This window comes from Amborella trichopoda, chromosome 2 (genome assembly GCF_054954075.1).
Source record: "Amborella trichopoda isolate Santa Cruz 75 chromosome 2, AtrichopodaSantaCruz75HAP2 v2.0, whole genome shotgun sequence".
NCBI classification, from domain to species: domain Eukaryota; kingdom Viridiplantae; phylum Streptophyta; class Magnoliopsida; order Amborellales; family Amborellaceae; genus Amborella; species Amborella trichopoda.
In genome coordinates, this window is record NC_142337.1 from 61362818 (window position 1) to 61376135 (window position 13318).

At 34.3% G+C, this 13318-nt stretch overlaps 1 long non-coding RNA gene across 1 annotated transcript; it reads right to left on the reverse strand.

The window, feature by feature from the left end:
* Nucleotides 1-1657: 1657 nt before the first annotated feature.
* On the reverse strand, nt 1658-11912 carry LOC148783402 (uncharacterized). The gene is made up of 4 exons (XR_016049921.1): nt 11764-11912; nt 10921-10997; nt 9236-9287; nt 1658-1746 (listed from the first exon to the last, which is right to left on the reverse strand). It is a non-coding gene; the product is annotated as an uncharacterized LOC148783402 (long non-coding RNA).
* Between the last annotated feature and the right edge of the window lie 1406 nt (nt 11913-13318).

Sequence of the window (13318 nt, forward strand, 5' to 3'; positions counted from 1 at the left end):
TGGTTGTTTAGAGCCTCCCACTTTTCTTATATGTAATGACTGCTCATGTCTATCTTGTAGTACTGAATTGAAGAGCTATCCATCGTCAATTGTGAGTGATCAACGGTGATGAAGCCCTACCGGTGTTGTTGCAATAAAAAACAATAACAGATGTCATTGTTCCGGATGGAGACATAAAGTAGATGCTGCTTGAGTACCATGTGCAATAAAAAATCACACAACCAATATTGTGCACTTACCTAAGTAGCATATTATTTGCATGTCATAGGAATAAATAAAATCTCCTTTTTATGAGTTATGAATCTACCACCATATTTGGAAAATGGAATTTTAAATAATACCATTATATCACTTTTACCTACATTATTTATAAAAAAAACCCAGTTTTTATGCTACCAAACCCGCATATGTAGACATGCGGACCTCTTAATAAATCTATTTTTTATATAGATTTTGATGCTTCATTTTTAACGACATGTAATATCAATATGGAGATCATGAATATAAATAAATAAATAAAATTTAAAAAATATAATAATAATTCCAATAAAAAAAACATTTGCAACATTTGTTTGCCAAACAATTTTCCTTATAAAAATATTGATAATAATAATAAACGATGAGGCTATAAACAATCAAATTAGAGCGCATCTCAAAAAAGTCACTATAAATGGTTGTTTTGATGCTCAAATTTCTTCAAATTGATTATCTCAACATCAAAAATATAGACATCAAACGATAAAAATATATATATTTCAAATTTTGAAAATAGTGCATCTTGTAATACATTTTTTTACCATCAATTTTCAAGTTTTCATTTATCTGTTGAATCTACGTTATTTTTTAAGCATAAAAATTTATAATTAGATATAAAAATATATTTTAAGGTACTACAAAGATTTTTAATATTAAAATCATATTTTTCAATACTATTTGAAAGTTTTTAAAATTTTATAATTAAAAATAAAATTATATTTTAAAATTTTCATAAAAAAATTAATATTCAAACCACATTTCTCGACATTATTCTAAGGTGTTTAGAGCCTGAGCTCTATGCATAATAATATAATTTATTTTCCAGGTATCCGGATATCAAGGGAATAATTTTTTTTTTTTGTGAATCAGTTTTCAAAGTTCAAATCACTTTCAAATTGGAGTTTTGGAGACTCCTTTATCCTCTATCTAAACGACACGTTACTTTACGTTCTCTCTCCTCGTGACCCGGTCAACTGGTTTTCTCGTCAGTCTATTCACCAAGCTTAGACCCCTCTACCAAACTTAAAAATACCATCCAAAACGACTACTTATTTTCTCCCTCTTTCTCTCTCCAACAAAACTTAGTCCTCTCTCTCTCTCTCTCTCCTCTCCTTTAAGGCGTTAATCAAATGGAGCGGGTGGGCGATGAATTTCTGGCGCATTGATTGAAAAGGCGGCTCCTCGGGCGCAGAAGCGCCGTAACCGTCGCCGGCATGGCCAGGCCCCGATTTGACGAAAAAATTAACGGCGTTCAACGCTGTCTTCCCCTTAACAAGCAGGCCCGCAAACCACGGTTACTTGCTAATCCTCCACGTCAGCGTCACCCAGACCTCGTGTCCATCGCGCTTAACCCGGGTTAGGGGAGGACGGTTACAACAGTCCGACCGCGTTGTCAGCGCTAGCATTGCGGCCTCTCACAACGCACGGTTTAAGCGTGAGAAAGCAAGAGAGTGCAAGAGAGAGAAAGTAAGACAGAAGGGGCGGCCTCACCTACACACAATACGCCCGAGTTAGCTGCAGGGCCAACTAATTTATTTTTAAGGAAAATTGCGTTGCGCCGTATTTCTACAAATGCGGTCCAAAAAGTGTAAAGTACCATCTTAAAGATGGACGCAAGTAGGCGCTCCATTTAAAACCAATAAAAATTAACGATTCAAATGTTTTTTACTATAATTCTTATTTATAATTTTTTAAATTTATTTAATTTTTTTATATTCATGATCTCTGTGTTAGTTAGAGATTACATGTCCTTCAAATTTAAGGTTTAAAATCTATCTAAATATATATATTTATTAAGAGGCGCCCACTTGTACATATACAATCTTGGCCACATAGAAACCATATCCTATTTTTAATCGCCAATGACCTCTTCCGATTTAACCGAGCAGTCAACGATTAGATCAGCCGGTTTTGTGAAAACTAATCAAGAGTTAGATCCTCAATGAAACTATAAATCCTCATATATTTTATCATTACTTTCAACCATATCCTTTTGAGTCTACCATTTCAACAGGTACTATACTGGGTCTGAACCACGCATAACACCCTACCTAATTTTATTATATCTTATCTTATCGCTTATCAGTGTCACGCCTAAATTTTTTTTAAAGTATTTATTTTAAGTTTTATCTTATTGTCATATATCACTCATTCATCTCATTATCGTCACTTCCACTATACTCACTTTATGGATATATTATTTTTTGACCACCCAAAATTCTGCCCTATAGAGCAAAGCGGTCTCACATCTAGCCTATAAAACTTGCCATTCAACTTTGTTGGTATGCGGTGATTATATAAAATTATAGTCCCACACATCCACGTTTCCCACACAACTCTAATTCCATGTGAAAGATACTTGTGGAAACCATCCAACAAATATCTATCTATCCAGAAATTCCGCCCCACCAATACGAATTTTGAAAACACCATGTACTATCCTTTTTGTCTCTCTCCAAGGCTTTTTCTCAACTCATAAAATGCATGCCTTCTTTCTCTAAAATGTGGTGTAACGTAAAACCCTTCTCTCTCCTCTTAACATACCAACCCACAAAGGAAAAAGGGTCCGCGTGCGCCGAATCTTGGAGATGACGTGTTAAATCAAATGTTACTGTGAAATTTCTTGAATCAAATATAAACGTAAAACATAGTGGGGTAAATAGTTTTTTAAACGACCAAATGCATTGCACAATCATATAGTAACGAATAATGTCAATGAGAAAATTATGGAAAATTGACGTGGAAAATTCGTCTTAAAATGAAGAGAGAGAGAAAAAGGATTTCATGGAAATAAAAACGATAAATTATTTTGTAGGACATTTTTCAACCTATGTGTATAGAACCCCAAATAATTATCATTAAATTTGACACGGATGTCTAAAAAGATCAAATCCCACACCCATATAATAACTTTTCTAAAGATCCATATCAAATTTGATGATAACCCTTTTAGGGTCCTACACACATAGGTAGGGAGGATCTTATATGATCATTACTCAATAAAAACATATGAAAAGATTAGTGAAAGGAAAATTAGTTAAATTAGGTTTAAATAAGATAAAGTAATATCTTATTTGCTCTTTTTTCAACTACGATTAATAAAATGAAAAATAATATTCATATTTATTATAGGTTGTTGTAGACAAAGAAGACAGGAAAACAATAAAAGGGAAATATGCAAAAAAAAAACAAAAGTTGGGAAAAAGGCTTGATGAGGAAGGGATTAAAATTTATCCGATGAAGTTTCTCATGGAACCTTGAAGATTCAAGGTCGACTCACTAGAAGCAACGACGCTAACGATGATAACGTCGAGCTACTAGTTGTGTAGTATAGTGGTCGGAAATAACTATAGATGAAGAAAATACCACTCAGGAAGCCTCTTAAGATGGAGGAAGGTTGGTGGGAAGGAGCTACTCCTTATGATGCAAGAGTAAACACAAAGAAACATTTATTTTATGGGTGTGATTTGTACATAGCCAAGGTTCTACATAATCAAAGTAATGCGTAATTCAATTAGGGTCAAGAAATATTGTTTAAATGCTGGAAATCTTACTGATAGCTTTAAAGTACATATTCATATTTAATTAAAAATTGTAAAGCTTAAATGAGCAGATATATGAAAACTTGAAAATCTTTAAATTTTACAGTAAAAAAATGCATTACAATATTCACTATTTCCAAAACTTGAAATCCATTTTTTTCTCATGTCCATGCACCTTGATGTTGAGATGATCAATTTGAGGATATTTGAGCATCAAAACATCATCATCTAGTGAATTTTTTTAGGTGAACTCTAATTTGATTGTTTAGAACCTAAGCTCTATAAAAACCTAGTTTATAAACAAATTTTTAAAATCAACAAATGCCATAGAACCGGCTTATTGGGGTCATGTGTGTGCTGTGTTCATGCATGCGTGTGCGCTTTTGGAGGAAGGGAGAGGGAGGGAGAGAGAGAGGATGGACATGTTTATATCAATGGTTTAAAAATGGATAAGGTTTTTCTATGAATCCGTGGACTCATATGTAGATATGTGCCCCTCCCCCGGATCATTCTTAAGATGGATTTGAGATTTAACTTTTTAAGAATATATGATTTTTAAATAAATTTAAAAAAATAAAAATGATATTATTTTTTGAAAAAAAAATTAAACCCTTATTTTTTTATTTTCTGAGGGACCATCACTTTCCATCCATATTTAATACGAGTGTCAGGCGTGTAAGGGAGACATGAATACAATCCCATATCCCCTGACGCACAGAACACTTATCCGATAAAAACCGTCAATCCCACTGGGATTTAGAATCCGCGAGAAAAGGATTGCAATCATCAAGTGGGCAATTCTGGTTTGACAAACCCCAAAGTTGCCGCAATTTTTGTTTTTTATTTTTATGTATTCATTAATGTGGCTCGATCGAATTAGGCAACTCAACCTCGAATCCGGTCTTTAATTATACAAACAAGAAGGATTAATCGGCTTAGATTAGTAATTTCTGAGAAAGGAAAACCACATTAGTGGGGGAGCCACACATAATTGTATGACATGGTTCTGGTGCGATACGGCCGCCATTACACAAGTAAGATGACCACGTTACTGGTGCCAAATAATTGTACCATATAATAAATGTATGGTACCATGTAGCTAAAAAGCAGACTTAGTAAAGACCTATATTTCTACAACATATATCTAAACTACCCCTCTCCCCCTTGATATAACCCAAATTCATTATCCCATCCGTTGCCTACAGTCCAACTCAAATGGCTGAACAACCCCGCATTTTGACAGTGCAATCATGTCCTCTTGCATTAGGATCGTTAATGGGCCGGGCCAGCCCAATCTGAAAAGTCTATTGGGCCGGCATGCATTGACCTATGGCTGCATTTTATGTGCCACGCCCTAAGTCTTGAGAGTATGTCTAACTGGGCTGGCCGACTAGCCCATAGCCACACCCTACTTTTTCAGAGTTCATCTTTTTTTCTCTTGGGATTGTTTATAAATAAATTATTTATTTTTTATACAATGAGGTTTCAATCACTATTGTATTTAAATTTCAAAATGGGTGGTTGTAAGAGTGTTATACAATACACACAAAGTTCCAAAAAAATATTATTGAACTTCGGGCTCATTTTAAACCATCCAATTTGACATCTAATGAGTGGGAATAGTTATAACATCATTATAATAAATATAAAATTATATCTTCGTAGATAATTCCTTTTGTGTTTAGTAGATATATGCCTCGTCTGCACAAAAGAAAGTGAGGCCAATATAATACTTTCACCCTTCATTTTGAGCTGATGCTTGCGCCAACGAAGGTAATCCACCGTCCTTTCCCAGCAACAAACCGGTGGAGATTGATTATGCCATGTTATATGGTTGGAATAGGGTTAAACAAAAACTTAAGGTTCATCACAATTGATTCCTCACATACGATGTTAAGCAATGTTATCAATTTCACTTCACCTAGGCTAATCCATTCGAAGTATTTTTTGCCCTAGTTCCTCAATTAAAGCGAGATGAACACATCCCTCCCCCCCTCCCTCCCTCCCGGTCGCTTAGTATTTTTATTCATTTATTTAGGTAATTCAATGGGGATGACGAGCCCCTACCCATAAATCATTAGATGTGTTTTTTTAATATGTTAGATGAGAATGGAAGCGTAAGCTTTAGTTGGGCTATTTCGATATTCAAATAAAGCAATAGTTATTCAAATATACTTTTCAAATACTTTGTAATCATGCACCTAAAATTATTAAGTTTTGGGAAAATTAGCTATGAACATCATTATAATTATCTGAGCTTTAGTCCAATTATTTAGGGCCGACTATATTAATCTTGTTTCCTATTTTGTCAATTGGATTAGGACTCGTGATAGAGATTAGACGAATTTTCCATTAGCAATAAGCGCTAAAGCGCTTCCTTTGTGGGCCAAACCTTGAGGCCCCTCCCAAACAAATTCGATAACATTTGCATATAAACAAGGAGTATAGACCCTACCATATTTTGGTCTATGCTTTACTTTCATAGGACGCCAAAACATTAAAAAAATATCGATTGCGCCCACCCAGTGCTGCCCTTGACCGTCATGCTCACCAATGGCCAAGCAAATTGGTAGGATATGAGAGAGAGAGAGAAAGAAAGAAGTTATAGAGAGAGAAAGAGAGGAGCTAGAGAGAGAGAGAAGCTCATAAGTGGCATTGGTAGTACGAGAGAGAGAGAGAGTGCTTGCCTGGGATTTTATAGAGAGAGAGAGGGGCATTTGCCAAATATTTTTGAGAGAGAGAGAGAGAGGACTTTTGCCTGAGATTTTTTTTAGAGAGAGAGAGGTATTTTGCCTGAGATTTTTAGAGAGAGAAAGGGGACTTTTGCCTAAGAATATAATATATATTTTTAATGTAATAAGGTATTGAAAATGAGGAGAGGATGAGTGAGGGATTAAATAAAAGTGGGGTGTCTGGGGATCTTGATGCAAGAAAAAGGGGTGCTGGAGCAACAAGGGTGGGGGACCACAATTCCTATGCTTGGTCCCACTCTTGTCCCCCTAATTCCTAGACATCCCTCACATTCTTTTACTCCATTTTTCCCTCCTCTTTCAACCATGTCCCAATCCACACATTTCTTTTTATCCATTAAACAACTCATCTCCACACAAACCTCCAACCGCATAATCAATGGCACACGTAAACACCTACATCAACTAAGCTACATAATCACTCTCTCTCTCGTCAACTAAGATATATAATTACCATCTCTCTCTCCCATCAACTAAGATATACAATTCTCTCTTTCATCAACTAATATATATAACTACCATCTCTCTCTCATCAACTAAGATATATAATTACCATCTCTCTCTATGAGATATAATGGGAATCTCTAGCCCCATCTCTCTCTTTTTTGCAATCCTCTCTCTCTTCTTCCGACTTTAATCTCTCTCTCTATCTTCCTCTGGGAGATATAACAGCCATATCTTGCTCTCTTGCCCCTCCCTCCTAGGATATCTCTTGGAGTAGAGGTAGTAATGGACCCGGACCAAACTTAAGACCCGTTGAGTATGTCAGACATGGATTTAACATTTGGACTTGGCGGGTCGAGTCTTGGTCAAATATCTGGGTCTTTACAGTATTTGGGTTTAGGTTTGGGTCGGGTCCAACATAAACTACTGGAGATAAAATACTTCAAGCTTTATTCATTTGGGTGTATAATAGAAACTCGTAGTCGTCTTTAGCTATTAAACGATAAACTAGATCGCTTGAAATTTAACGGCATATGATTGTGACCTTGGTACTAATAATACGGGTATATGATGGTAAAAAGAATGGCAAAAAAAATAAGAGAAGCTCATAGTGAGGGTGGCAATGGAACCGACTAAACCCGGACCTGACGGATATGGCTATGGGTCCAACATTTGGACTCCAGGTCCAAACCTAGATCCAAATACTATCCAGACCTAGGTTCACATCAAGCCGGACCTGACCCATACTTATAAATTGTTGGAAATAAAATGCTTCATGCTCTATTTGTTTGGATGTATACTAAGAACTTGTAATCATCTTTAACTATTAAACAATAAATTAGATATGGGCAATGATTTCATGCAACTGTTGTATCCTAATATAATGCAACCACATTAAAAAACCATATTAGAGACATTTGTTTGACACAATTTTTTAGATGTATACTATTTTCATTATAAAGAACAATCACAAAAAAATAAAATTTTGAAAAAACGCCCTAGAAAATATTTTTCTAGCCCAATTAATATAAGCCGTCAATTTTAGTGAGATAGTTAGAAATATGCCTCAGAAGGATCTTTTTATTCCCATAGTCTTTGTATAGTATTGTCATCATTAGATTAACACTGCCAAAAAATAAAAAAAAATATTTTGAATTTGTCAAGGCCTAGATATTGAAATTCGCCAAATAGACAGTCGAGATTCATTATTGGAGAGTACTCATTTTGACCATATATAGGGTGAAAATTTATTTATTTTTTCATAAGATTGATTATGAGGATTAAAAGAATGTATGCGCAAAATTTGGGGTCTTATAAATGCCAAAAATATGATTTTCCAAAAGTATGGATGCATTATACTATGATACAACCCGTTGAATGAAATCATTGCCCATTAGATGGCTTGAAATCTAATGGTGGATGATTGTGACCTTGTTGCGAATAATATGCGTATATGATGGTAAAAAAAAAGGCAAAAAAAGAAAAGAAAAGAAGCTCTTAGTTACAGTAGCAATAGACTCGACTAGACCCAAGACCCAACGGGTATGGATATGGTTATGGGTCCACCTTTTGGACCGGATAAGTTGGGTCCGGGTTAAACGACTAGACCTGAATACAATTCGGGTCTGGATCCGCATCCAGCCCCGACCCGACCGGTTGCCACCCCCATCTAGGAGATATAATGGGATATAAACTCCCTCTCTCTCTCTCTCTCGTATTAAAATGAAACACCTTCTACCGTATGATAAGGAAACATATAAACATCTCAATCCAAGAGATTCTCTCTCTTCCTTCCACTCAACAAATATTTGACTTCTTAATTCGTATTTCTAAACAACATGTTCAAGACACATGCACACGTGCTACACCATTTATTTCCTGGCCAAAAATGCGTCGAAGATAAACTTTGACACGAGACCAATTTCTTGAACCGTCTCGAGAAAAACTAAATTATTATCTTAATTTAAACCTCAAATTGACTTCAAAAAATCACATAATTATTATTTTATAAAACCCTAATCTGAGCTCAAATGACGAGTTCAAATATTAGTGGTGAGAACATGAATTATTATTGATAAGCTTTTTTAGTTAACATTCAACCAAAAAAAATATGATTTTTTTATTTGAAATAGTAGGGAAAATTGGTATGCACAAATGTACCAAGCATGTTTTGCACGTGTGACATATGTATCACGTGTGCTGGAAAGTGCACAAAATTAAAGCGAGAGGATGAGAGGTATCTACCATTTTGGTGAGGCTTGGCCCACTCCGACATCAACTCCAGCAATTGATGATCCTGCCAAGAGAAAATATGAATAAATACAGAAATTCAATTCAATGATAATATATATTAAATGAAAAGTATACAATGAGACTCTTATCTTTGGTATGTGACAATTAATATTGATCATTAGATGGCTGCATTCATTCCGCTGACCAAGCTCAAACTTCAAAATAAAATTTCTTGAACTTTGTAATACATCCAAACTACTAGATTTCAAATCGGACGATTATAAGTATTTGTGACCTCCGTGTATCAAAGGTAAATGTTCTTATTGTATATAATATCTGTATTAAAATAATAGTTAAAAAAGAATACAATAATTAAGAGTGTGGTCTGTACAACGCTAGGCCTCTAAACAATCAAAATAAGATGCACCTTCGAATAGTGTCAAAAGATGTCATTTTAGTAACAAAAATCTTTATGATGACTTGAAAATTTATTTTCATCTCTAATTATAAAAGTCGAAGCTTCGAAAATAGTGTATGTTGGGTAAGTATGTCAACCAGATATATTTTTCTGTTGGGTAAGTATGTCAAGTGATATATGAATACTTGAAATTTAATGGTTTAAATAATGCATTACAAGATGCGATATTTCCAATAATCGAAGTACTTTTTTTTTTTTATGTCCATGTATCCCAAAATCGAGTTGATTAGATTTGAGGGTTTTTCAACATCAACAATTATTCTAGTGAATTACGTAAACTTTTTCCCTTAAATGAAGGATAATTACCAATGAAATCATCGCTTTTTGGATGATTGAAATTTTCTGATTATTTTGTGGTGTTTCAAGTTACGTTCATATATCATAGTTGAGCATGTACACTGTTGCCTCATTGGAGCACATTGTATACTCAACCCCTTGGCAAAAGTACTACTTAGGAGGATTTTCCAATATAAAATTTTGGGTCTGTCTAAAATCACAATGTAACCACTTGAAATAAAAAAAAATGATTTTAAGTTCTTAAACATTTAGATATGCTGTAAAAAAAATTGGATAGTCTCTAGTCGATGTTGTAACATTTTTGCTAAAAAATACATTTTAATTTTGTCTTTTTTTCTTTCTTTTTATTTTTTTCCCTTTTTTTAATTTGATGTTTGCACTAGATATCCCCAAAATCTGGGGGCTTGAAAATACTCCCAAGAAGGTTATTTTACCCTAGCTGCAAAACATTAGGGAATGAAAAGGTATACAATAAGGTATTTTATATTTGGTACAATTAATCTTTGTCATTGAATATAAATTTGGGCGGTTGCATTTGTTCCATTTGACTTGACTCAAAGTTTAACAATGATTTTATAAAAAACTTTATTACATACCCTAGCCATTAGATTTTACATTTGTTGTTCTATCAAAGGTAAATGGTATTGTAGTATATATACTTTTTAAAAATATATATATACAATGAGATCATTTATATTTAGTGCAAGATAACAAACGTAAACAATTAATCTTTGACCGTCAGATGTGAAATTGGGTGGCTGCATTTATTCCATTGACCAAACTAAAAGTTAAAAATAATTTTTTTCAAACTTTATAACACATCCAAGCTTCGCATCTCATGATTATAAATAATTGCGACCTCTTTGTACTAAAGATAAATTGATCTCGTCATATACAATCCCTTAAAAAAAACAATACATACCAACTTAGGATTTCGTCCAAAAAGATCAGCAATCACTGGCAACTTTGATTGAAAATTCCCCTCCTTGGAGCTGCCACCTACACACGAGTTTTACAAAAAAAATTAAGCAAAATAATAGGGAAAGGTTAATATGGTGAAAAATAGTAGGGGACTGTTCATATGGTTAAATTGCCTACCTTGTAATTAAGAAATGTTGACAACTTTGAATCCTATCTCAAGGTTTTAGACAGAGAGCTAAAGGTTTTAGACTCCCTCTCCACAAAATTTGCAAGCATTTTTATGGATAGAGTGCTTCAAAAGCAAATATTAGGGTATTCATAATTATGAGCTTTTCGACAATGCTCTATTTTGTGATCAATTCTTTTGGTTAGGGATGGGTTAATATTGTTAGATTTACTTCGGTCTATGCCTAAAATACAAGGTTTCGATTTCATTGGTCGAAACGAAGGGAATTTGACAACATCCATAAATAATTTGGAAAATCTATTAAAATAGAATGCAAAACACCGCTTATTAGCGCATGGTTAGTAAGGTAGAACGACATCGGCTACTCAGTGCCAGTATCCAATCTAGAAGTTTTCCCAAATCAAACATGGACTAATATGCAGTAAAGTTGAGAATTTGATTATAGATGTAAGCGCCATCAACATCGCGAAAATCTAGCCCACCATACTGAGATACATTATAACATGTGAAAAATCTGGACCGTCTATTCGACCAGCTTAGATTTCGCCAAAACTCGACCTCTCTCAGTCCCATCTGTTCCATAGAAGAAATGCATGAAAAAAGCATGGCCTTCTCTTAAACATGCAAACAAGATGCATGCAATAGTAGTGGATGTACCGTTTGCTCGTTCATCTCCAGAAAGTCCGACGCCAAACCCGCTAGATTCTGCAGCTTTTTGGCCGGAAAAACGATGGATCTCGGTCATGTTGGCCATGAGTGAACAGTGTAGTAGCTAAAAACACATAATTCTGAGCCCTCCAACATTTATAGGTAATTTTCTTTTCCCTTTTTCACGGTTCAATTTATTTCTGTGTTAATGAAATAGGAAAATTGTTATGTTGATTTATTCAATTGGGGGGTGTTTTAGTGGTGGGCTTTTAGGGAGCCGACTCCACGTTGGGGGGGGTTTTAACGGTTTCAGCAATTATCCATGCTTTTTAATGCCAATAGTGGTGCCTGGTAACTGCAGGAGAGTTAGAGAGAGAGAAAATATGTAAGTTACATGAAAGAGAGATAAATATGTAAGTTACATGAGAGAGAGAGGAATGGGGGAGAACAAAATAAGTTACATGAGAGAAAGAGATATATGTAAGTTACTAAGTTAGAGAGAGAGAGCCATTAATTTGCATGAGAGAGAGTGATGTCATAAGCTAAGTTACATGCATCATGGATGTTAAATAGGTAAGTTACTAAGAAGAGAGAGAGAGAGAAAGAGAGATGTCATAAGCTTATTAAGTTATATGTATCATGGGTGTTTTCAGGCTATGGAGCAATTGTGTCACAGACATCTATATTTTTTATTGTTGGAATTTAGGGCTGAGGTTTGTATAAGTTACTCACCTTATTCTATACTATACACATCATAAGTTTTGGCAGGTGATGTAGTTTCGGTATCAAAAACCTTACGACGTCTTGAATTAAACCTAATTATGAAATTTTTAATTTAAAAAATAATGCAAATCAAGTAGATCTATAAACAATTGAAATATAGAAAGTTGACGGTCCTGATGTTCCAGAGTACACCATTTTTAAATTTGGAATTAGTTTTTTTTCTTTATGTCCATGCATGTCAAGGATGTTATGATCAATTAAAGTTTTTCTAGCTTCGAAATACTTTTTCTATTAGATTTATGAGGGGACACCTTACTTGTATAGTATAATGTTGTAACCTTATATAAACTTTTTCCTTAACTAAATCAACATCTCTTTCATTTATGTTGTATTTTTTTAATTAACTATATTTTTTGGGGTCATTAACTATGGAAAGATTTTATATAGGGTGCTAATCTTAAATCATAAAAGCAACACTCACTTAAAAAATACCCTAGAAAAGGTTGATCTGATGTGGAAAAACCCTCCAGTTAATCACTCAACCGAGATGTATGGATATAGAAAATAGTATATCATCTAACCGTTCATTTTCAAGTGTTCATATGAGTTATCCGTATTTGTACCATTTTTTTAAGCTTTAAATTTTGTAATGAGCAAGCTTTCAATACTTCCCCTACGACATAAAACTTATATACGTATCCTTATCCAACTGTCCATTCTGAATGGAGGGCTAAGATTGCCCAAATCACAAGGTCATGTCTCTACACTATTTAATTTTTTATTTTTTCTACAATCTATTTTAACACAAATTTTGTACATCCAATCCTCTATTAAACTCGCA